General features: G+C 30.1%; 1 protein-coding gene across 1 annotated transcript in view; it reads left to right on the top strand.

Moving 5' to 3' along the window:
* Nucleotides 1–5465: 5465 nt before the first annotated feature.
* Nucleotides 5466–24979, top strand: part of LOC111684027 — a 28765-nt gene continuing 9251 nt past the window's right edge. The window contains exon 1 of the mRNA XM_046950060.1: nt 5466–5527. The gene's annotated coding sequence lies outside the window, so the exon portion shown is untranslated. The remainder of the gene's footprint in view (nt 5528–24979) is intronic.

Below are 24979 nucleotides of genomic sequence, written 5' to 3'. Positions count from 1 at the left end.
AGTCTAGTCTATAGTCTAATATATAGTATAGTCTATAATCTATAATCTAGTCTATAGTCTAGTCTATAGTCTAGTCTATAGTCTAGTCTATAGTCTAGTCTATAGTCTAGTCTATAGTCTAGTCTATAGTCTAGTCTATAGTCTAGTCTATAGTCTGGTCTATAGTCTAGCCTTTAGTCTAGTCTATAGTCTATTCTATAGTCGAGTCTATAGTCTAGTCTGTAGTCGAGTCTATAGTCTAGTCTATAGTCTAGTCTATAGTCTAATCTATAGTCTAATGTATAGTCTAGTCTTAAGTCTAATCTATAGTTTAGGTATAGTCTATTCTATAGTCTATTTTCTGACTATAGTCTAGTCTATAATCTAGTCGATAGTCTAATCTATAGTTTATTCTAAACTCTATCCTGTAGTCTAGTTTATAGTCTAGTCTATAGTGTGGTCTACAGTATAGTCTAGTCTATAGTCTATTCTATAGTCTATTTCATAGTCTAGTCTATAGTCTAGTCCATAGTCTAGTCTTTAGTCTAGTTTATGTCTAGTCTAGTCTATTCCATAGTCTTATCTATAGTCTAGTTTATATTCTAGTCTATAGTCTAGTATATAACTCTAGTCTAAAGTCTAGTCTATAGTCCAGTCTATAGTCTAGTCTATAGTCTATTCTATATTCTAGTCTATAGTCTAGTCTATAGTCTAGTCTATAGTCCAGTCTATAGTCTAGTCTATAGTCTAGTCTGTAGTCTAGTATATATTCTTGTCTATAGTCTAGTCTATAGTCTAGTCTACAGTCTAGTCTATAGTCTAGTCTACAGTCTAGTCTATAGTCTAGTCTACAGTCTAGTCCATAGCATAGTCTAGTCTGTATTCTAGGTATCTATAGTCTAGTCTTTAGTCCAATCTATAGTCTAATAACACTTTATTCCAAACCTAAAGTTTTGTAAACCTCCCACTTAAATCATTATAACTTTTTTTAAACCAAATTATAATTTCTCATATATAATTATGTTTCAAATTGCCCTAATGTCACCCACCTGTCATTATTTGCCGATTTAAAACGTATTAGAGTTAAATTTAATTAAAGTAGTCATTATAAAAACTTGATGACAGAATAGGTTTCATTTCATATAACTCTTGCTTGCTATCTACATATTCACCGACATACGTAGTCTCCCAAAAATGTCAACCATTGTATCAGATTTCTTTTCTTTTTATCATACACTCTTTTATATTAAACTTTTTATTCATATTATTTATTCTGAATTGTTTAAAAAAATCTTAAATATTCTTTATTTAAGAAAAGTATAAAAAAGCTTAAATATGATAAACACAAACGTTTGTGACGTCATTTCCATGTGAGCAAGCGAAAACTTTTTTCAACGCTGATGAAGTTACAGTGATGACAAGCTTTTTTGTTTGGTACTTATTTGATGTAGGTTTTTATATGGGAAAATTTTATTTTATTACTCTTAAGATTAGTGAATATTAACTCGATTTTTATTACAGTCTTTATTATCGATTCTTTTGTGATCGACTTTGAAAATTTAAACTTAAGTAGTTGATAGATGTCCACATTTATTTTCAGTAACAAAATCTAAAGTATTTCACCTACAGCTTGGTAGGGTTCTATAGTTGAAACGAAAAGTCGACTTTTTTCAGTTAGCTAAAAGTCGACTTTTAGACTTTAAGTATTTTGTAAATAGTCGACTTTTTCCAAATTTTCGACTTTTTCTACTTTTTCGACTTTCCGACTAGTTTCGACTTTTTCCGAATTGTTTACTATTTTCGACTTTTCGACTATTTCATACATGTCGACAATTTTCGATTTTCAACTATTTTCGACTGTTTCACTATTTTTGTCTTTTTTCGACTTTTTCCGACTTTTCAACTATTTTCGATTTTTTTCGACTATTTTCGACTTTTTCAATTTTTTTCGACTATTTTCGGGTTTTTTTCGACTTTTTCCGACTCTTCGACTATTTTCGTCTTTACTACTATTTTTGAGTTTTTCCGACTTTTTCCAACAATTTTCGACTTTTTCCAACTTTTCGACTTTTATTTCCAAAGTCGACTTTTCGACTTTTTTCACAGACGACAGTCGACTTCGGCTTTTTTCGACAAAAAGTCGATTGTTCGATTATTCGAAAGTCGATTTATAGAACCCTACAGCTTAGAAACCAGCTGCATAAGGGACCTGAAGTTATTAGTCAGGTTATACACAGAAGGGTCAGAGTAACGAAATCACAAATTAATTGGCCAGACAGGGTTCAGAGAATGATCTTAATAGTAGAGATAATTCTGCAAAACCCCGATCAGATATTACTATCGACTAATCACTAAAAAATTCAAAAACTTTACGTATGTAGAGAGGACAATGAAACTTTGGAGCATTTTCCTATAATTGTCTGGCTTATATTTAAATATCTTGGGATTGAAATCCCTTACGTACATTGATTGATACTTTAGCCGAATGTAGAGCATGTAGAAAGGACAGTAAAATATTAGAGCACCTTATTGTCATTGTCTGGCTTAGATTTAAAACTCTTGGTAGTGACATATCTCACGAACATTGATCGGGAATCTTTTAGCAATTATTTCTAGGAAACTGATTTTCTGAACATCGGACGATTATACTTTGATCACTATACCCAGATGAAAAAAGAAATATACACGCCTAATACCAAGTTGAAGATCAAAGTGTTTGTAATTTTTTAATAACATCCATTTTCAAAGTATATTCATACATACGATAATACTATGTAATGTTGACACCGCAACGTTGTCAATATTGCAAATATTTTTTTTATCGAAATCTGAATTTAATACACATCCGTTCTCTAAATGTTACCAAACGTGGTAAGTTCATTATTGACAAACAATCCGTAGTCAATGGTGAGCTTACAGCGTTTTTTATTGAAAAATTATAAACACTTTGGTGTCAATTTGGTACCAGTCGTGTGTGACTTTAGAAATAGTGAATTTGGAATTAAATAAAAAGAGTACCCCTCCTATAGCAAGTGTGTATTAAAGTCATCACTTTTTCGGTTATTTTTCATTACTTCCATGAAGTAAATTCTACTTCTATTTCGCTACATTGGAACTTCTTTATTTGCTATAGACAACAAGTTATTTTGCCTATATTTGATCAGTAAAAATTTGCATAACTTTTTGAAATGTAAATAAGCGATACGGTACTAAACCCAAATGATACTTTTTTTCCAACAAATTAGTCCATACTTAAGGAACATTAAATAGACAAAAGCTCATTTATCATCTAACAAAGATGATGACTGACTGATTCTATCTATGATGCTTTGCTAAAGTCTAGATACAAATCCAATGAGAAAACCTTGCAAAAACAAGCAACCAAACAAATAAATCTTCTATGTATATATAAAAATGAATGTGTGTTTGTTTGTATGATTGAACGTTATAGACTACTAAACGGTTGAACCGATTTTCTTAAAATTATCACAAAGTATTCCGGTATGTCTGGAATAGGTAATAAGCTACTTCTTATTTTAAAGTTTCAAGTGGGCAAGGAGCCACGCCCATTTTAAGAATATAAAATCCGTATTTTTGATATTATATAACAGTAAGAGCCCTAAAATTTTGTCGGAGCCGCTTTAGTATCAATTAGATTATTTAGGATAAAAAGTGGGCGGACTAGCATTGGGGCGTGGCACTACCAATTTTATTCATATGAATCTTATATCTGAGAAACTATTAGAGCTCGAATCTTCAAAATTTTACTTGAAAAACTTAGATATTCATCTGCACATTTAGAGTATAATGGGGGACTTGGCACCTTCCATAGGAATTAAATACAAAATTTGGTTTATCTGTCAAACTAAAAGAACTAGATTCTTCATATTTTGTATAAATTCCTTTAATATTCATCTGAAAATTTTGGAGAGAAATGGGCGGACTTTTATCTGGGGAGCTTAAAGTCCCCTATTAGAGCTAGAATCTTAAAATTTAAATAAAATTGGACACCACATACATGAATTAAATAACAATATTTGAGATAATGAAATTGGACACATGATCTTCTATGGTACTGTAGACGAAGCATATTGAAAATTGTTAACATCGGTCTATTATTTCACCTAGCCTCCATACAACTGAACCCCCCATTAGGTCTTGTAAACCTTGTAAATAAACTAAAGGGCGCAATTTTGGAGATAATTCAATGAAATTTGGCACATGATCCTTTATGGTACCGTAGACGAAGCCTATTGAAAATGGTTAACTTCGGTCCATTATTTCATCTAGCCTTCATACAAATGAACCCGCCGAATAGGGCTTTTAAGTTCATAATTATGTTGAATATACTCAAATCTCGACAAAATGCTGCAAAACTAAGTTTTATACTATACTTGATGACCCTCACGAATTCTATAATTATAGGGCCTCATATGACCCTAGCCCCTATAAAAAAACCATAAAAATTTCAATTAACAAAAACAATAAAACAATGATATCGGAAGAACAAAAACTTAATATTTTAAGTAAATTTGCAATTTTCTGATTTGTTTTGTTTTATTTATTATTGTTTAAAATGTTTATTTAACATTTTTCCAAAATTTTTCATTTTACAAAAGTATTAATTGCAAAAAACAGCTGTTCATTGTTTATGTTTTTGAGTAAAAAGTTGGCAATACTAACAAAGTTGACTGAACTTAAATCCAAAACTGTAAAACACAATTATAGGTTAAAGTCCGCCTAAATTTGTTCCGTGTTTAATCTAACAGCAAGTTAAGCCTAGTTTAATTGAGTAGAAAGAAACCCACCCTTAAATGCTTTATTATGGCAAGTAAATTACATTTTATTTTTGTAAAATGTGTAGGGTATTATATGGCGGCCTCATCCGAATAGGGTAGCAAAGCACACTGGGTATAACTAGTACCTTATAAAGTCTATTTAACATTTCTTCTTAGATTCATCATTATATTCATACATTAATAATTCTAATACTTGAGCATTTTTGTTGTTACAAATGAACAAGAAATAAACATTTTGTACGCTCAAATAAAATTTATATTAAGAAAATAACATCAGCGAGAAATACAAATAATAGCAAAAACAAACTAAATATCTACAACAATAATATACCTACTATACATATACTAAATATATTTAAAAAAAAAAAACTTTTACAAATACAACAACAATAACAATAATAATAACAACAGCTTTTGCGATACCAAAACGTTTTGCCATAATAAACACGATCAGTCGAGAATTGTATGCGGAACGTGCGAGTATCTTAAAACCCATAGAAACGGATAAACGAAACGAAATTGTTGTTTACTATTTCTTTTACTCTTGCAGTTACGATTTTGAGAGTAGAAAAAAAAACGTTATATGAATTAACGAAATATTTAAAAAAAAGTGTTTGAAAATATTAACTTAATATAGAAAATAACGTAAACTACGCATTTAAAAAGAAATTATTAAAAAAAATAATAAAATTTAAAAAAAATCTCTATAAAATAAAAGTGAAATATTTTTTTTTTTGTATACAAAAAAGGTGAATTTTTTTTATTTCCAAATAAGTTTATATAAAATACATAAATAATTTAACACCTTTATTATAAATTAAAAGAGTAAGCAAAAAAAAACTACATATTTTTTTAAAGATTTCATTTTAATTATAAATTTTACTCATGTGGGTGTTTTGATCTTTCCAAGTTTTTATTCTATATCTCTGAAAATAATAGATTAGTGTTTTTTCTCTCTATTTAAACTGAACAAAGTTAAATTTAATTGTCTATTAAACATTTGAATGTCATGATCAATGAAAACAAACAATATCAATAGAGACTTAGTAAAACCAAACAAAAACTCAAATCATGTTTTTGAATTGAAATTAATTAAGTGATAAATAATCATTTAAAAATTAATCAATTAGGAGTTCAGAAATATTTTTGCAAATAAAATTTTTAAAAGTACACAAATTCCAATACATAAATAGCGTTAAAATACAAAGTACTACAAAAACAGCTGTTTACATTTCTTTGTTCTAGAATAACATTTGCATTGAATTCTATTAAAAATCTACTTGTATTGAATTTAAATACAATCTGCTAATATAATTATAAAACTGGACAGACATATAATTATAACCTACACCTTCGTGTGAAGGGTATATATAAGTTTATCATTCCGTTTGTAATTTCTATAATATAATTTTCCAATCCCATAAAGTATATATGTATATTCTAGATCCTTATAGATAGCAACCCAGCAGTTCGACAAAGAGTCAATGCATACGAAAATGACAGTAATTTCCACCAATAGTTAACCACCTGGATGATCGTAATTCGTATGTTTTGGGTCATTTATCACGAATGTACCCTTTGTAATCGAGAATGAAAACAGTCGTCACTTTAGTGTCCTCTTTGTAAGCGGGAGCGGAGACAGTCGTCTCTTTACTGTCCTCAAGTAACCTAGAGATTATACTCTTAAAAGTAGTTTTTTTTTTGTTGTTGTACTTCCGAAAGTAGTTTTTTACCCATCATTTGAAGAAATGATTATTACATTCTACTAATATGCCACCATCTGGTTGACTCAAATTTATATCTTTCGGGTCAATAGTCACATTATTGTCCCATAGTATTCTAGAGAGTAGACACTTGAAATTTTTAAATTTTAGTTCCATTAATATCTTACCACCTGGCTGACTTTAATTCGTATGTTTTTGGTCTTTCGTCACAAATAAGTCGTCACTTTAGTGTCCCCTTTGTAAGCGAGGGCGGAGGCAATCGTCTCTTTACTGTCTTTTTGTAGGGTGTAGAGTGACGATTGACTTCCTCGTAGGACAAGCCCATGTTAAAATGGTTGGTCACCTAGGTAGTCAGGTGGCTAGGGGGCACCACAAGTGGTAGGTTAAGTGGTCAGTTGGGGACTGTCCCGTCGAACTGCTGGGAGATTCGATTGAGCCACGTCCGTCTGTCTGTATGTGTGTGTTGAAATTATGTGTTTTGTTGACCGATCGCTACCATAATGTACAATTGCGTTATCACATCTGGCCTCCTATTCTGGGCGTATTTCAATCAATGGTCGCCTTAGACAAGTCAGATTCGGTACAGATTGCAGCAGTTCATACTGTGTAATAAATGATAAAGAGAAATGGTCCCAACAAACATTACTTCAAAGCTGTTTTTTTTTCGGCTGGTTGGCAGGTTCTTACGTTTCGGGTTATTATGATGAACTTATTTTAGTGAGCAATCAGTGTGTGGTAGTGCGAAAATCAAATATATTTACAACAAGATATTTTTATAAAGAAATGTTGTTGTTGTAAAAAGTAGTTCGACTGTGACTGACAGTTCTTTCCTGGGAAAAACATTTTATTGATACAGCTGTCGCTGGGTCGGGTCGTTCCGGAGCATAGTTCCAATTGTCGTGGGAACATATAAAAAAATATGAATCCGAGTTTATTTAAATTTAAAGATATCTCGTAAATCTGATGAGATTCATCTCAAACCTTTAGAAAGTATATTCAGCATAAATAATTCTATTAAACAATATACATATATATGGATAGTTTTATTTATGCAGACAGAATTTTAAATTGTAAAAAAAAGTAAATTTTAAAATAGTTTTTGTTATTTTTAAACATTTGAAAATGATTTCATAGAAACTTTCGGAGCGTGCAAATATCGGTAACACTAACTGCATATGAAGCTAAAAAGAAGTAAAATTTACTCCATGGAAGTACTGAAAAACACCTGATGAAATTAAGATTTTAACACAAGCACGCCATAGGAGGGATATCCTTTTTATTTGATTCCAAATTTACTACATCTAAAGTCATTCTCAAAAGTAATTTTTATGTTTAGCTTCTTTAAACGTCGATAAACATCACTTCCGCGGAAGGTAAAAAAACATCACTTATTGCTACTTTTGAAGTGGTGATAAATGTTGTTCTTTTGGAAATACTTTGTTTTTTGTTTACTAGCTATCCATTTAGTATAATAAACTGACTAATTTTGAAACTCTATACTATCCATGTGTCAAGAAAACTTGATAAGTTTTGAACATATAACTCCAGTTTTTTAAGAACTGGACACTTTTTTTTGTAATTGAGTCCACTGTTTATATTAAAATAAAAATTGTTTACTTTTATTAAACAATTATTTGTCAAACATTCTTGTTATATAAAACCCTAATTCTGTGGATTATAATTTACATTTTAATTTTACAATTCGTTTCACACAATTCAAAATTATAACTATACAGTCGTAATTATTCATAACAATTATTATTGGACAGATATAGACCATAAACAATTGAAATTTAAGAAAAAAATATAATAATTTTCATGCATACTTATGGCCATATGTCTCTATAAAAAGCCCTATGTGGCTTTTTATTATTTTTAAAATAAAACTCTTGGAATCTTTAATGACAGACACCCTACATTTTATAAAATTTTTCAAATTATTTATAACATTATTCCTTATTCCTTCAGAAATATTTAAAACAATTTTCCTCTTTTGAACAACTATTTCAAAAAAGGTTTATAAGTGCTTTTGCTACCTCAACAACGATATGTAATTAATTCTATTCAAAAAAAAGCTTTAGGGTAAAAATATCATATTTAAAAAATTAAAAAAAAAAAAAAAAACAAATGTGATACAGACATTTTACGCCAATTTGGTGTGTATGTTAATTAATAAGTTTTTATTGCAATTTATGTTCCTCGAGAATTTTTCACATACGGAGTAAGAGAGCGAAAATTGCATGAAATATATTTCATGGTCAATTAGTCTACACTGTAATTAATACAAATGTTTATGTGTTCAGTAAGAAATATAAGTAAATAATTGAAATAAACAACAAATATATGTTTATATAGTGAAATAAGATGTCTGCTTTTTAATTCAAATTTATTTATATTTTTTCTTTTTATTTATAAACAAATTTTTCACAGTGTATTTTTTCTTAACGTATGTTTTGTGTAAATTAACTTAATCTTTGTTACATAAAATTTGTTACAAATTTGTTTGTTATAGATTACAAAAAATAAATATAAAGTGATTTTTTACATCAACAATCAGAAGTCATAATTAATTTTAATAATTTTTTTTGTTTACATAATTTTATTAATAACTGTCATAACTTCAAAGATTTGTTGATGTTGTTTGTTTACGGGGAAACGAAGGTAAAATGTGGTTAAAATAAATTTTATTTTAGTATGTAACTATTTATTTTAAAAATAGTTATTTACTTGATATTAGAAATAGATAAACTTTTAAAAATATATATATTTGAAGAAAAATTTTAAACTATAACTACAGTCATAGGATTCAACAGAACAGAACTAGAAGAACTGAACTAGAACTGAACTAAAACTGAACTAGAACTGAACTAGAACTGAACTAGAACTGAACTAGAACTGAACTAGAACTGAACTAGAACTGAACTAGAACTGATCGTGCCATTTTTTTTGTTTTTCACCCCAATACAAAGCGCTCGACGAGATCTTGAAAAAACATGCATGGACATACTACTTATCTCTTATAATATCCGAGTTATAGGCATTTAAAAAATTAAGTAATACAAAAATTTATCATACCTTGGTCCGCCTTTTTTTTGAATACCGGCGTAATTTTGGGACCAAATGGACTCAATTAGTTAGACAACAAAATTTCCAATACTATACACAAAATTTCAGATCAATATCATTTACAGATCCAAAAATATAACTTTTTTAATTTAAAAATTCAAAAAATTTAGATTTTTGCCGTTTTTTTTTTTTGCCCAAAATGTGTGTCTTAACTCTTTTATTAATAAAATAAAATTTTTCTTTAAGAACATATAACAATTTTATAGTTTTCTAAAAGGTATCTTTACGCAGAACGCTTTAGCGTCCTTCCGAATATGACCTATTTTTTATCAAAACTTCAACTTTGGGCGACATGTTCTAAAAATCCCAAAGTTGGGATCAGAAAACTGAAAGCAGTTTTGGAAACCTCAATATGTTTTCTATTTGCTCTAAAAGTATTTTCCCAGCAATAAAAGAAATGTGGACCCTATGGACAAAAATGTAAAAAAAATCCCATTTTGGGGTTTTCATTCCTATTTTTGGGAATTGCGGGATGCCCTTTGACCTTTTCAATTTTTTTTGCATTTTCTTATTTGAAATGACAAATTTAACAAGCGTTGAAGATTTCATTGAGTTTTGTTCATAAATAAAGATTTTGTCATATATTACATATTTGTTGAATTTCTAAAACTATGATTTTTATCAAAATTTTAATAGGGTAGCAGATAGCTTCAACAATTTAGTCCATATTTATCCCTTAATAACTTTTTTAGTTAGATATGGAAATTCTCGATTCTTTACAAGAATTTTCAAGCCAATATCTCAATTACATTCAAAAATATGTTAAAGTACGAAGAGTTGTGTTCCGTTTTATGGAGTGTATCTTCAAAAGGGCCAGAAAGAATTGAAGACATTTCAAATTATATAAAAACTACATATAGTAGAAAAGTAGACAAAACAGGCATATCAAAAATTAAAAACTTTTTTAAACTTTTTGATGTATAAAGTAAGTCTGTGGATGGAAATCAAAAGAATTTCGATTAAAATTTTGTAGTTGGATGGAAACTACTACGGAAATCTCAACTTACAACACATCACAGGAGGACGCCTTGCAAGTCATACGAAGACTTATGTTCAAGGTCAAAAAAAAGAGGGTCACACAAAAACTTTTTTCAATCTCAAATGAGGAAATTGCTGATACATTTAACGAAATGCTGAAAAAGGAAAACCAACCTATGGATGCCGTACATATTGCAACTATTCTTCCTAATGCATCACCAAAACGACTTTAGCGAATTGTGGAAAGTATACCAACTCCAACATCACAATCAAATATTACTGAAGAGGAAGCAATAGCGCTTATGTTGGAACTGGGTCTCAGTCGAAATAAGTACCAAATATTAAGGAAAGCTCTGCATGAAAAAGGACACAATATATTACCATCATACAATGCGATCCAGGAAAAAAACAAACTATCCTACCATCACCTATTGCTGTTAATGATGTGGAAGCTGTATTGATATATCATCTTTGCTCGAAAACACAGCATCAAGAATTGTGTCAGACTTTTCAGAAGACCAACTAAGGAAAATTCATAACTGTGATGTTGTCTTAATGTGTAAGTGGGGATGTGACGGTTTATCAGCACTTCCAGAATACAAACCAAGCTTGTGGAAGTCGAACATTAGCAGACTACAAAAAGTGTATTTATGTCATCATTAGTGCCATTACAAATTCGTTCATATTCCCCTAATCCGGGTTCAAAATTGGATTTGAATATATAAAGGAGTCAAAGAAAACAACAAAAGATTTAGGGGAATATTTAAAAGATGAAATAAATGCACTGGAGCCCATTTGCATAAAAATAAAGGAATTCTCTATTAACGTATCATATCAGCTAAGCTTAACAATGATTGATGGAAAGGTCAGCAATGCCATAACAGAAACTTCTTCCTTCTGGAGATGCTCAATATGTAATGAGAAAAAGTCGCAATTCTCAAATAAAACAAAAGCAGAAGTATTAATGAAGAAGTCCTGTCTTTCGGAATTTCACCACTTCATGCCAGAATACGATTTTTGGATTACTTTTTACACATAGCATACGACCTCAAATATAGAAGTGTGCCAGAGAATCTTACTAAATCAACAAAAAATAATGAAGAATTGAAAGAACTGAGAGCTGCGGAAAAAAGCAGAATCCAAGAAGAATTTAAAGTTCAGATGGGATTAAACATCGACAAACCACTTCCAAGTTGCGGTAGTACAAATGACGGTAATACGGCGAGAAAATTAATGGAAATCGATTTGGGGAATATACATCTGAAATTTCTAAATTACTTGTATCTCTGTATCCATGGAGGGAACTAACACCAACAGTACACAAAGTATTGTGTCATGGTCAAATAATAATTGAATCGAATATTCTTCCACTTGGAGAGTTAACAGAAGAAGCCCAGGAAGCGAGGAATCGAGATTTTAAGCATGTTCAACTTTTCAGCTCAAGAAAATGCTCCAGGCAATCACAGAATGAAGATATTTTTAATAGTTTACTTCTATCTTCTGATCCTGTTCTTTCAACTATGCGAAAAAGATGGATTTGTTATGAAACTCTATCATCTCAAAACGAGGAAGATTTAAAGGAATTATATTACCTTCTGGATATGTATACAATATGACAGATTATTTTAGAGAAAATAAGTGGTGTTGGGAATTAACGCTAGACTATAGACTAGACTATAGACTAGACTATAGACTAGACTATAGACTAGACTATAGACTAGACTATAGACTAGACTAGACTATAGACTAGACTATTGACTAGACTTTAGACTAGACTATACACTATGCACTAGAATATAGAGTAGATTATAGACTAAACTATAATCCATCCTTTAGACTAACTATAGTTTTGGATAAGAAATAAACTGTAGTCCAGACTTAGACTATAGACTAGATTATAGACTAGACTATATACTTGAATATAGACTTAACTATAGACTAGACTATTGACTTAACTATAATCCAGCCTTTAGACTAACTATAGTTTTTTATAAGGAATAACTGTATAAACTAAAGTATTGTCAGATTATAGAATATAAATTGTAGTTCAGACTCTAATTTTCAAGATGTCGTAACACAAACTCGAACATTTATATAGCGAAATTTAAAAATTTTGTTTAATAACTGTAAGAAAATGTTTTGTTCACTATCCATTAACTGTTAAACATAATGTTCAAATGTTGAGTGGTGTCACATATTGTTCAAGTCAAAAACCCCATAAAAATATTTTAAAAGAAAAACATATTTTAAATAGTTTTTTAACTAAGGCGCATACTTTTGTTATTATCCGCCAAATTCCAAATAAAGATAACAATATCCGCTTTAAATTATGATTTTTTTACATAAAACAATTAAAATTTGGTAAACAATAAACGTTTGGTACAATTATGTGACACATTGGAACGAACACACTCATACACGCGAAAAAAAGGAAAGTGTTAAAGAACACAAAAAAAAAAACTAACACGCGATAAATCAAAATTTGAATACAATTATAGCGAAATAATATAATATTTAAAATAACAATAACAAAAAAACTCACACATCACTCAAATAAATAAAACAAAGTTCACAAGAAATGATTGTAGGCCAACAAATATTAACATGATGTTCGATCATCATGTCCATTATAAAAGCAGCTATAAGTGTAAATCACTTAATTTTGATGATGATCAATTTCAATTTTCAAATATCTCTCATAAAAGATCTGTCTGTCTGTCTGATACTACATTTTTAGAACATATGCCATTTAAAGCAAAAGCCAAAACAAAAAAACTTTTAAATAATAATGACAACAATGTGCCAATTTACTGAACCGTGGAGACTAGTGGATGGGTCCAATTGAATATGAATTGGTTCAGGTCGTCTATTACTAGTTGATCAATTGTATTTTATTGTTAAAATTAATGTTTATGTTCATGTTATTTTTTTATTTTCAATTTACTATAAAATTTTTTTGCGCTATTTTAACTTTTAATTACATTTGACAGTTTTTTCTGCTAGATAAGACAAAAATTCATTAGCTTTTTTTAAAATTTTATTTAAAGCCACCAAAATATTTTGGTATTAAGCTTTTGTCGGTGTTATTTTCGTTTCTCTGCTGTAGCTGTTTTGTCGTTTATCTATCAGCAATTAGTGTCGTTGGCATTTAAAAATTTGCACAAATATTTAGACAGATATGTAAAAGAATTGTATGGCGGAAATATTAAAAATATGTTTTTTTCTGGTAATTTTGTTAAAGTGTTATTTAAGGTGATATTAAGTGGTATAATTTTTACATTTACATTTTTAACAAAAGGAATTTGAAAGTTATTTAATTTATAGTCACAATTTTAAATTTTTTTAATAGAATTTAATTTAGAGTTTGAGTATTTATAAAGTTAATAAACTAAAAATGTTTAATATTCTACTTCTTATAGTTTCCCAGGTATAGGAATTTCAGTATATAGGAGGTGTCAAATTGCAATATTGCAAGTCCGCCCATTCTTTTTTGCGAAATGTTCTTGACTATAGTGAGGCTATATATAGTCTTGACAATAGTGTGAAAATAGTGAGATTTTAATACTGATATACTATGGCTATAATCATGACTACAGAGAGATTCTAGTCTTAACTGCATTGAGACTATATTCTTCACGAAAGTGAATCAATAGTCTTGACTAAAATGTAACTATAGACTTTACTATAGGGTGACTATAATGACACTATTGAATTGACTATAGTCTTGACTATAGTGAGACTTTAGTTTTGACTATAGTGAGACTTTAGTCCTGACGATAGTGAGACTATAGTCCTGACAATTATGCGGCTTTAGTCAGGACTGTAGTGAATATTTAGTCTTTACAATATTGTTATTATAGTGGGGCTATAGTCTTGACTATAGTGGGACTATAAGTTTGACTATATTGGGACTGTAGTCTTGACTATAGTAGGATTATAGTCTTGACTATAGTGGGACTATAGTCTTGACTATAGTGGGACTATAGTCTTGAATATAGTGGGACTATCGTTTTGACTATAGTAGGACTATAGTCTAGACTATAGTGGGACTATAGTCTAGACTATAGTGGAACTATAGTCTTGCCTATAGTGGGACTATTGTCTTGACTATAGTGGGATTATAGTGTTGACTATAGTGGGATTATAGTGTTGACTATAGTGGGGCTATAGTCTTGGGACTATAGTCACTATAGTGGGACTATAGTCTTGTTTATAGTGGGTCTATAGTCTTGACTATACTGCAACTATAGTATTCACTATAGTGGGACTGTAATTTTAGTTAAAGTCTTGACTATAGTGTAACGATCGTTTTCAATATAGTGAGTCTATAGACTTGACTATAGTGAGACTGTAGTCTTGACTATAGTGGGACTAGGGTCTTGTCTATAGTGGGACTTTCCCATTATAGGACTTATGAAGGAATATAGTTATTACTATAGTGCGACTATAGACACGGCTATGGCTGGTCTTTAGACATGTCAATAGTGGGACTATAGTCCTGACTATAGTGGTACTATAGTCTTGTTTATTTTGGTACTATAGTCTTGATTATATAGACTATAGACCGGCACAAGAGTTAGTCCTAAACACAACTCTTTAGTCAAATCATTCCAGGACAAAGCCATAGATAGATTTGCCATCGCAGAGGATAGGTACTGGTGACTTCTTTTTTCTCCCGAATCGTAAGAATACCAAGGCCCGTGAATGATTTAAAGTGCAATTAAAAACGCTTTAATCATTTAGAACAGAAGTAGAGACGTTCTTAATAAAAGAACGCCATAAAAGATATTTTCCTTAAACTAAGAAGATATTGGTGTAAATATTTCAATTTATTTTATTTTTAAAAGTTTAATGACATTTGCGTAAAACTATTGACATGTTAACAAAACAATATAGAAAACTATTTCTCATTTAGCCATTCAGTCATCAGACTAGTTTAATATTATTTACTATTCACATTTTGGACATTATTTAGTAAGATAATTTAGCAAAAACTTAATTTTGTGTTAAAAATTCAGAATAAAGAAACCTACATATAAACACACAAACAAAAATCTGGTGGCAGATATAAAATTATTATTATAAAATTCATTCATATATGTAAGTACCAACATATAAGAAAACGGCCCACAAACCGGTCATAAATAATTCTTCTATTTTTGTTAGTGGAAAAATGTGGAAAAAAATTCTTATAGTTTTCTTAACCACGCATTACAAATAAACAATTTATTTAGTGTTTTTATTTTTAGTATTTTATTTTTTTTTTGAACTTTTGTTTGAGTGTTAAGTAAAAGACTGTTTAAATAGTTCTGTTTTTTTAACAAATATTTAACCATATTTGTAACTAGTTTTCTCCAAAAAAAGTAATTTGTTTTAAATGGATTTTCAATGAAATTTGTTACTTAAATTAATGATCTCATTTACAAGATGTGTATGTATTTAAAAATTCAAAGAATCTCCAAATTCTGTTGGAAATAATTAACACATTTCTTTGTGTAAAATAATAATGTGTAAAATAATTAAGCAGTTTTAAATGGGAATTTTTGTATGAAGGTTTGTTCAGTATTATACCCTTCACCTTCGTGAGAGGGGTATATATAAGTTTGTCATTCTGTTTGTAATTTCTATAATATAATTTTCCGACCCTATAGTATATATTCTGGATCCTTATAGATAGTGGATTCGATTAATCTATGTCTGTTTGTGCGTCTGTCTGTTGAAATCAGTTTTTAGAGGACCCCAGATATCGGCGAGATCCGAATCTCCACCTTAAAGTATACCAATCGGCTTAGAATCATTAAGCTCGATTAAACTATGTCCGTCCGTCTGGCTGGCTGGCTGTCCATGTAAACCTTGTACGCAAGGCACAGGCCGCAATTTTCAAGATAATTGGATGAAATTTGGCACACACGCTTCTCTTGGCCTAAGGACGAAGCCTATTGAAAATGGTTAAAATCGGTCCATTATTTCGACTAACCCCCATACAACCGTACCCCCAAATAGGGCCTTTTGGCTTATAAATTATTTAAATGATCTATTATGTCAACAAAATTCGACAAAACTTAGTTTTATAGAACTTTAAATGACACTACCGATTTTTGTAATGATCGGGCTTCATTTGACCCTATCCCCCATACAAACTCCCCTTCACAAAATGACTTAAAGGTCAAAATTCACTTACAAACACTAATAACACTTTTAAATTCTACATTTTTAAGGATAGGACCATATTTTGCCCTACTCCCCTTTGAGCCCTCTTAAAAAAATCTCTTTTTTTGCCAAAAAAAGTAAAAATATTCCGAAATAAAGTTAAAAAAAACAAACCAAATGCTTTATTTTTTTTAAATAATCCCCATTTTTAACATACATACTGACTGGTGTAGGGTATCACATGGTCGGCTACGCCCGACTATACATTCATAATTGTTTTTTTATAAATTTTTCATAACATCAGCCTTAAGTAGAGTATGAATTTTTTAAATACTTTACACAACTTGTGATTTATAACTGAATTATGCACAACATAAGTATAAACATTAAATACAAATTACAAAACATTATTATAATACACGCATTCACCGAGGAATTACGTGATGAATTTAAATTTAAAATAAATTGAAAATTCATTGATCAACGACCATCAATATAAAAAACCCTCTAAATTCACACACACAACTAACGCAACTTTAATTATTGCAATATATATATGAACAATCAACATCTGTTTGTCGGATCGGTGGTAATATTGTTAAAAAAAAAAAACAAAACTAATAGTAGAAGTATAAAACAATTTAAAAAACTGCGAAAAAAAATCAAACTCAAGTGAACTATCATACAATCGAAAGCATTTAGTTAGTCAATGAACATTTATGTTTTCAAGACAAATTCAATTTACATCAAATAGATCGAAACAGAAATTGAAAAGATAGATTGTTGCGTAAGAAAATCTTTGGAACGATTATGGAATGAATGAACATGAACAAGACCAAAATGTTATAGAATTTCAATTAAGTATTTTTTTCTCTTTTGTTTCGTTTATGGTATTCTGGTCGGCAGAGATTAAAAGAAAAATTGCATAAATTGTAAAATAAAATTAAAAAAATACGAAATTCTCAACAATTGAAAAATTATTTTGCAAGTTGTTGTTTATATGCATGATCGAGTGATAGGAAATATTTCTTACAGAATTTTAAACATTTCAAACATTCTAGGCTATAATGTTACAATATTAATGACTATAGTCTCACTACAGTCAGGACTATAGTCTCACTATAGTCCCATTGTAGTCAGGACTATTCTCTGACTATGGTAAAGACTAAAGATTCAGTATAGTCGCGACTTTAGTCTCACTATAAAAAGGACTATAGTCTTCCTATAGTCTCAATCTATTCAATTTTATAGTCTTATTATATACTGTAATATAGACTGTTTTAGTCAGGAGTACAGTACCACGATAATCTTGACTATAGTAACACTATAGTCAGGGCTATAGTCTCATTGTAGACAGGACTAGACTCTCACTATAGTCACTATAGTCTTTCTATAGTCTCAATCTATTCAATTTTATAGTCTTATTATATACTGTAATATAGACTGTTTTAGTCAGGAGTATAGTTCCACGATAATCTTGACTATAGTAACACTACAGTCAGGACTATAGTCTCATTGTAGACAGGACTATACTCTCACTATAGTCAGGACTATAGTCAACACTTTAGTTTCACTATAGTCTCACTATGATCAAGACTAAAGTTTCACTAAAGTCGTGACTTTAGAGTCACTATAATAAGGATACAAGTCTTCTATAGTTTCTCTATAATTAGGATACAAGTCTTCCTATAGTCTCACTCTAGTCAATTTTATAGTCTTATTATATACTATAGTATAGACTGTTTTAGTCAGGTGTATAGTTCCCCGATCAGGACTATACTCTCACTGTAGTTAACACTTTAGTTTCACTATAGTCTCACTATAGTCGAGACTTTAGTCTCACTGTAATAAGGATAAACGTCTTCCTATAGTCTCACTTTAGTCAATTTTGTAGACTTATTATATATTATAGTATAGACTGTTTTAGTCAGGAGTATAGTCCCACGATAGTCTTGACTATAGTAACACTATAGTATTTACTATATACCCACTATAGTCTTGAATATAGTACCATTATAACCCCCCTGGCATGTTTCCTGAATAGAGTATTGCAATCCCGGGGAAAAGAGATGCTAACAGTACCTCTAGTCTGCCTGGACTAATAAGTGGTGATATCACTTCACTTTTCGGATATTCCTTGGAATGATTTGACATGAGGCGGGTTGGCCAGTTGCCCACAAAACTATGTCCTGGATGGTTTCTTTAGGGATCCACGTATTGGCAGCGATTTAAACCTAAATTCGCGGGAAGAGTGAGTTTCGGTTAAAAGCTAGATGAACAGTAAAGTCTATATTTCGGGATGAGTTCGGTGCTGTTGTCGGTGACAGCAGAGGCGTGACTGTGAAAATAAGTATGTATAGGATATAGGATGAATGAAGAGGTACATGAATGAAGAGGTACATTCTGGGCCCGCCCCAGAATAAGTGTGTGCGGTATTGTTCTCTATAAGTGTGCGGATTAAATGGGAAGGGTTAAAAGAAGATTCATGTAATACCATTGAATTTTCCTTCCTTATCCATAGCAGACAAAGTCCACGGCTTATTTGACGGATTCGTACTACGTTCTACCGGTTACGTCGCTAGTTTCTTCAACAGAAACCATTCCATCGAAGTGATTGTAAACGGAAGTGATGTTTTTGTATCTCGAAACTTAAGCAATCGTCCCAGATCAGATAGGTCAAGTAGTTGAGCAAAGTGCACTTATACTGGATCGGAAATTTCATATGCATATGTATATTGACACTTGCGTCTCAGAAACACAATAGGGCGGTGGTGTGTCCTCACAGAAGACAACTACATGATAGCCCTTAGATAGTCCAACGGAATTTCTCTCTTTAAATTCCTATACTACCACTTTCCCATTAGTTGGGGTCCCTGCGCATAGGCACTATTTGAAAGGAATATACACTTGATATCTCCAACGCCAGTAGCAACCCCGTTAGGTTTTATCAGGAGTATTATTACCTTATAAACCAAAGTAGAGGAGATATATGAATAGCAGTAATACCAGGACCTGGATCCTAAGCGGACATGAAAGTAGGCTTGGGCTACCCTTTAATCAACATTGTCACAGTTGCAAAGACAGGAAAATGGTAGAAACGGTCATCCATCTTCTTTGCGAATACCCTGCTCTATCCGTGAAAAGGAATCGTTTTTTTGGCATCTACTTCATATCTAACCTTGGTGAGATATCTTAATGATACCCTGCTACAGACTGGATCTAAAACTGAAAAATATTTAATCTAACGAATGGAGTGGTCCGGTCAAAACGAAGTCTCTTCATTAGAGCTGACTGGTCGCGAGTAGTGAACTACCATGTTAACCAACCAACAGTCACGACTTTCGTAAAGACTATAATCTCTCCTAAGTAAAGACTATAGTCTAGAAGAGTATATAAGGCTATAGTCGTACAATATCAAAGACAACTATAATTCAATAATAAATTTACATCAAACGAATTAATTAACAAAATGTTAGTGTGTTATAAAATCCAAATTTAAAAAAACCTAGACCAATGTTATAAATCACATTAAACAAAAAAAAAAAAAAAAAAAATAAACGATATAGCGTACCAAAAAATCATTCGTTCCCAAACATAGCGCCAACCATAATCAAGATAGTAAATCATATTAAATGAACATAAATGAATCATGCTAAATTTTCATTTCTAATTATAATTTAGAAAAGAATAAACAAAAACAGATTTTCTTTTTAGTATTTATTGAATTTATGGCATTTTCTGTGAGTGCTGCCAAATAAAATAAAACTTGTTTGCTTTACGGTTTTTATCTAAATTAATTTAAATGCATGTATTTATTTTTGAAAAATAAAAAAAATATATATTTTTCTCACTAAAAATTAAATAAAATTTTTAAAAGAAAAAAAACTTAAAAGAAAAAATTTGTTTAAAGAAAAAGTCAAGGTTTTTTGTTATGAAAATATATTCACAAAATTTATTTACACGCATATTTAACATTAATGACCCATAGTGGTTGGTTGTATTGAGTTTAATTTCTATTTAATGGGCAAAAAGTTAAAAAAAAATCTCAAAAAATATATTTAATTTTAAATATATACAAATTTACAACATAACCTTGTGTTTCAAATTATTTTTTTGTGAAATTTTTCCTCTCTTGTCATTGAACTTTAAAATTTCCATTTAGCCACAAAATAAATAAAATTGAAAAAATTCGAAAAAAAATCTCAAATCAAATGTCTAATGCCAACGACTTATGTTTGCTTCAAGTGTTAACGTGTGACACTGACTAAATGGATTTGTGGCATTAGAAAGAAATAAATTGAAGGTTGAGGAAATGTGCTAAAACATAAATAATCTTAACAAATTAATTGAAAATATGGTAAATTAGTGTTAAACCTATTAAAATTAAATTTGTATTATTAAAGTGAAACAAGATAATTCTAGATGAACAAGATCAGATCAAACATAAAGAAAATGCTACAAATATCGTAAAAAAACTGCTTATAAATAAATATTTAGTTGTTGTTTAGAATGTTTAAAAAATGTTAATGTTTTTGCAATGTAAATATTGTTTTACACTCAAAGTAATGTTTGAGTAATTTACTTAAGGATTAAACTGTATTTTTATAGTTTCGATTATTGTAGAGCTATAGTCAATAGCGGGTCTATAGTTAAGACTTTAGTGTAACTATAGTCAAGAGTATAATGGAAGTACGATTATAATCAAGACTATAATGTATAGTGGGAGTATAGTTAAAACTATAGTGGGTCTAAAGACATGCCTGTATTCCGATTACAATACGACTAAGGTCTAGACCACAGTGTTATAAATATAGTGGAAGTATAACAAAAAATAGTTAGTCTTTAATCCAGCCTATTGTGCGACTATAGTGGACTATAGTCAAGACTATATTTAAGACTACTGTAGGACTATAGTGGGTCTAAAGTCAAGACTGTATTGCTAGTACAATATGATTAATGTCTAGACCACATTGTATATATAATTGTATTATAATCAAGTATATATAGTTGAAGTATAATCAAGACAATAGACAGGTTTCATTGTACTATTGTCAATACAATAATAGTGGATCTATATTTACTATAGTCAAGAGTCTATAGTTAAGACTATAGTGGGACTAAATAAAGATAGTGAAACTATAGTGGGATTATAGTCAAGACTAAAGTAGGACCATAGTGGGACTAAAGTCCAGACTATAGTGGTAATATAGTCAATACTATAGTCAATACTAAAATGGGACTATAGTCAAGACTATAGTGCGACAATAGCCAAGACTAAAGTGGGACTATAGTCAAGACTATAGTGGGACTTTAGTGGGACTATATTCAAGACTATAGTGGGATCATATTTAAGACTATAGTGGGACTATAGTCAAGACTATAGTGGGACTATAGTGTGACTATAGTCAAGACTATAGTGGGACTATAGTCAAGACTATAGTGGGACTATAGTCAAGACTATAGTGGGACTATAGTCAAGACTATAGTGGGACTATAGTCAAGACTATAGTGGGACTATAGTCAAGACTATAGTGGGATTATAGTCAAGACTATAGTGGGACTATAGTCAAGACTAAAGTGGGACTATAGTCAAGACTATAGTGGGACTAGTGTCAAGACTATAGTGGGACTATAGTCAAGGCTATAGTCAAGACTATAGCGAGACTGTAGTTAAGACTATAGTTAAGAATATAGTGTGAGTATAGGCAATTATAGTGGGACTATGGTAAAGACTATAGTGGGATTATAGACAACACTACAGTGGGACTAAAGTCAATACTATACTGGGACTATAGTTAAGACCATAGTGGGCTGTAGTTAAGAATATAATGGAACTATATCCAAGACTACTGTGGGGCTATAGTTAAGACTATAGTGGGACTGTAGTCGATACTACTGTGGGACTATACTCTAGACTACGGTGGGACTATAGTCTAGACTACAGTGTGACTAGATCCTAAACTACATTGGTACTATGGTCTTGAATATAGTAAGGCTACTGTGTGACTAGTGTCTGTACTACAGTGGGGCCATAGTCAAGACTATAGTGGGACTGAAGTTAGGCTACAGTGGGACTATAGTGTAGACTACGGTGGGTCTATAGTCTACAGTGGGACAATACTCTAGACTATATTGCAACTACAGTTAAGAATATAGTGGTACTATATAAAGTCTACTGTATGGTGGTATTTTAGTCAAGACTATAGCGGAACCACAGTCAAGATGATAGTTGGACTATACTGAAGGTAAGGTTATAATGAAGTTTTATAATTCAATATTTATTAATAAAATTTTTTTCAAAGATAACATTTTACTCAGTGTACAAAAGAAAAAAACAAATCGAAAGAAAACTAAATACATATGTTTTTCACAAAATTTTTTTTGCAAAACATAAAAGAAAACTTTCAGTTTTCCTTGCAAAATGTGTAGTCATAATAAAATATTTATTTTTAAAAATTAAAAAAAAAACGTCATGAAGGTTATGCACGCGACGCCCACAAAAGAAAGCATATTATACACTAGAAATATACGCCAATAAATACATACACATACATACTTGCATATGTATTATTAAACAAATGAATGAGTATTTTTTATGTATTTTCTTTAAATTCAGGTTTTATTTAAATAATTATATATTATTTATTGTATATAGTATTTGAACAACTAACGAATTAAAGAGAATAAAACAATGAATTTTTATATAATACTTATTAATAAAATCGAAAGTAAAACCTGTTCTTTTAAAAATATAAACAAACAATAATATTGTAAATAAATAAAATATAATAATTTAAACATGTTTTTTACTTAATATTTTTTTGAGACTGAGTACAACTACTTGCCAAAAAAGTTCATTTCAACAAATTCAATGTCAAATGCAAGTGATATTTTGTTTTGTTTTTTTTTCTTCAACATTAATTTGCTCACTTGACGTGTATGAACTCATCGTTTTTTATGAGTGTGTGTTTTTGAATTTTTTCCAATGTTGTCAGATTTTTGTTCAAGCATTTGTTTTTGCCGATATTAGTGCATTATTCATTAATTATTTTGTTTATATTTTAGCATTTCCTTTTTATTTTGAATTTTTATTTTTAATATTTTCTTATTAATTATCTTTATATATAAACAATTTCTGTGTTAGATTTCTTGACTTTATTTTCTTTTAATCGTTTTATTATAAATGTATTTATTGTTAAAAAAAATATTGCAATTATTTACTTTTCAAAACAATCAATGTCTTTGCTCTCTGTTAATATTAAGATTTTTTGTGTAATTCTTTTAATTAGGTCAATAGGCTAAATTTTTGCTTTAAATTGCAATTCAAAATTGTATTTAAACATGCGATAATTGTCTTTGAAATAATAGGATTTCAAACATTATAATCCGATAGTTGTAAAAACTATCGAATTATTTCGAGAAGCTAATATATATCGAATTTACATTTTGATATGCAGCTGCTAATTAGAAGCGATTTAGAAATAATTGATTTTGAAATAATTTAGAATAATATAAGAGAAAGATACATGCAATTTATTTTCCGTAACAAGTGGCATTCGTATGGAGGAGAATTTATTTTAATCACTTTCAATGTAATTAGCAATTATTATAAAATTTTTACAAACTTTTTTAAATTTATGAAATTTATATATTAATCTTGCTCGGATTCTATTAAACATAAATATCTAGATTGTAGTCAAGAAAAAAGTCTCACTATACAACTAAGACTAAAATGAAACTTTACCTATTACTGTAGTCAGAGCGACTATATTAATACTATAAGCAAGATATTGTCCAGACTTTAGTGATGATATAACCAGTTCTAGTACTAGTTGAGTTCTAGTTTGGTTCTCGTCAGTTCTAGTTCAAATCTATTTTAGTTCTAGATCAGCCCTAGTTCAGTTCTAGTTCAGTTCCAGTTCAGTTCTAGTTTTAGTTCAGTTTTAGTTTAGTTCTAGTTCAGTTCTAGTTCAGTTCTAGAACAGTTATGGAACAGTTCTAGTTCAATTCTAGTGTTGTTTTAGTTCAGTTCTAGTTCAGTTCTAGTTCAGTTCTAGTTCAGTTCTAGTTCAGTTCTAGTTCAGTTCTAATTCAGTTCTAGTTCAGTCTAGTTCAGTCTAGTTCAGTTCTAGTTCAGTTCTAGTTCAGTTCTAGTTCAGTTCTATTTCAGTTCTAGTTCAGTTCTAGTTCAGTTCTAGTTCAGTTCTAGTTCAGTTCTAGTTC

The sequence above is a fragment of the Lucilia cuprina genome, chromosome 4, assembly GCF_022045245.1.
Source record: "Lucilia cuprina isolate Lc7/37 chromosome 4, ASM2204524v1, whole genome shotgun sequence".
Classification (NCBI taxonomy): domain Eukaryota; kingdom Metazoa; phylum Arthropoda; class Insecta; order Diptera; family Calliphoridae; genus Lucilia; species Lucilia cuprina.
Note: the sequence above shows the minus strand (reverse complement) of the source record. Positions and strands in the feature narration are given on the sequence as shown.